Source organism: Nematolebias whitei, chromosome 6, assembly GCF_014905685.2.
Source record: "Nematolebias whitei isolate Nwh7 chromosome 6, NemWhi1, whole genome shotgun sequence".
NCBI lineage: Eukaryota > Metazoa > Chordata > Actinopteri > Cyprinodontiformes > Rivulidae > Nematolebias > Nematolebias whitei.
Genome location: NC_056503.1, coordinates 48,905,136 through 48,907,820, shown reverse-complemented (window position 1 = coordinate 48,907,820; position 2,685 = coordinate 48,905,136). Strand labels below are relative to the sequence as shown.

At 49.1% G+C, this 2,685-nt stretch overlaps 1 protein-coding gene across 1 annotated transcript in view; it reads right to left on the bottom strand.

Moving 5' to 3' along the window:
* The window catches only part of LOC119411033 (ATP-binding cassette sub-family G member 1-like), a 15,741-nt gene that overhangs the window by 2,691 nt on the left and 10,365 nt on the right, over window positions 1–2,685 (bottom strand). The window lies entirely within an intron of this gene.

Here is a 2,685-nt window from a genome sequence, read left to right as displayed (position 1 = left end):
AACCACATGGACCCACAAAACCACATGGACCCACAGAACCACATGGATCCACAGAACCACATGGACCCACAGAACCACATGGATCCACAGAACCACATGGAACCACAGAACCACATGGACCCACAGAAACATATGGATCCACAAAACCACATGGACACACAGAACCACATGGATCCACAGAACCACATGGATCCACAGAACCACATGGACCCACAGAACCACATGGAACCACAGAACCACATGGATCCACAAAACCACATGGACCCACAGAACCACATGGAACCACAGAACCACATGGATCCACAAAACCACATGGACCCACAGAACCACATGGATCCACAGAACCACATGGACCCACAGAACCACATGGATCCACAGAACCACATGGATCCACAAAACCACAGAACCACGTGGAACCACAGAACCACATAGATCCACAGAACCACATGGATCCACAGAACCACGTGGACCCACAGAACCATGTGGACCCACAGAACCACATGGATCCACAGACCCACATGGACCCACAGAACTACATAGATCCACAGAAACACATGGATCCACAGAACCACATGGACCCACAGAACCACATGGACCCACAGAACCAAGTAGACCCATAGAACCAAGTGGACCCACAGAACCACATGGACCCACAGAACCACATGGATCCACAGAACCACATGGATCCACATAACCACATAGAACCACAGAACCACATGGACCCACAGAACCAAGTGGACCCACAGAACCACATGGACCCACGGAACCAAGTGGATCCACAGAATCACATGGATCCACAGAACCACATGGACCCACAGAACCACATGGATCCACATAACCACATGGATCCACATAACCACATAGAACCACAGAACCACATGGATCCACAGAACCACATGGATCCACAGAACCACATGGACCCACAGAACCACATGGATCCACAGAACCACATGGATCCACAGAACCACATAGAACCACAGAACCACATGGATCCACAGAACCAAGTGGACCCACAGAACCCCATGGACCCACAGAACCACATGGACCCACGGAACCAAGTGGATCCACAGAACCACATAGATTCACAGAACCACATGGACCCACAGAACCACATGGATCCACAGAACCACATGGACCCACAGAACCACATGGACCTGCAGAACCACATGGATCCACAGAACCACATGGACCCAGAGAACCACATGGACCCACAGAACCACATAGATCCACAGAACCACGTTGACCCACAGAACCACGTGGACCCACAGAACCAAGTGGACCCACAGAACCACATGGATCCACAGAACCACTTAGATCCACAGAACCACTTAGATCCACAGAACCACATGGACCCACAGAACCACACAGACCCACAGAATCACATGGACCCACAGAACCAAGTGGACCCACAGAACCAAGTGGACCCACAGAATCGCACAGACCCACAAAATCACATGGACCCACAGAATCACATGGACCCACAGAACCACGTGGACCCACAGAACCACGTGGACCCACAGAATCACATGGACCCACAGAACCACATGGACCCACAGAACCATGTGGACCCACAGAACCACATGGACCCACAGAACCATGTGGACCCACCGAACCATGTGGACCCACAGAACCACGTGGACCCACAGAACCACAACGTTACTGTGGGAGACTTTTGTCAGGTTCCTCGGTGCTCACAGGTGTCACTGATGCTGATCTAGTCCAGAGACGGGGCTCAGGTTCTGGTTCTGTGGTGGTCTGGACTTGAATGAATGTTTGAGTTTTAAAACTTTTACTTTTATTTAGAAGCACAACATGTGGGGGACAGGATAGGAGGGGACAGGAAGACAAAGGGACAGGACAGGAGGGGACAGGAAGACAAAGGGACAGGACAGGTATGAGATGGGACAGGATGGACAGACAGTGGTGAGACAGGAAAGGGGGAGGGATCAGATGATAGTAGGGATGGGAACTGGGACAAGAATGAGACTGGATGGGGCAGGGACAGGACAGACACTGGGTGTCCCATTGGGACACGTTTGATGTAAATAAAGTCATGAAGACGACCTGAGGTGACCTCTGCGGTGTTGATCGGCTGATGGAGGCTCAACGTTTTTTAATGAGATTATCAGATTTAATCCAAGAGCCGGATTACTTCTGACCGACAGTAACCACCACTGCAGTACTACGTACAGAGCTACAGACCATTCTACAGACTACTACAGACAGTACTACAGTCAGTACTGTAGACTACTACAGTCAGTTCTGTAGACTACTACAGTCAGTACTACAGACAGTACTACAGTCAGTACTACAGACAGTACTACAGACTACTACAGACAGTCCTACATATAGAGCTACAGACAGTACTACAGACAGTACTTTAGACTACTACAGACAGTACTACAGACTATTACAGACAATACCACAGACTACTACAGACAGTACTACAGACAGTAGTAGTGCTACAGACTATTACAGACAGTACTGTAGACTACTACAGGCAGTACTACATACAGAGCTACAGACTACTACAGACAGTACTACAGACAGTACTGTAGACTACTACAGACAGTACTAGAGACAGTACTACAGACTATTACAGACAGTACTACAGACTACTACATACAGTACTACATAAAGTACTACAGACTATTACAGACAGTACTACAGACTATTACAGACAGT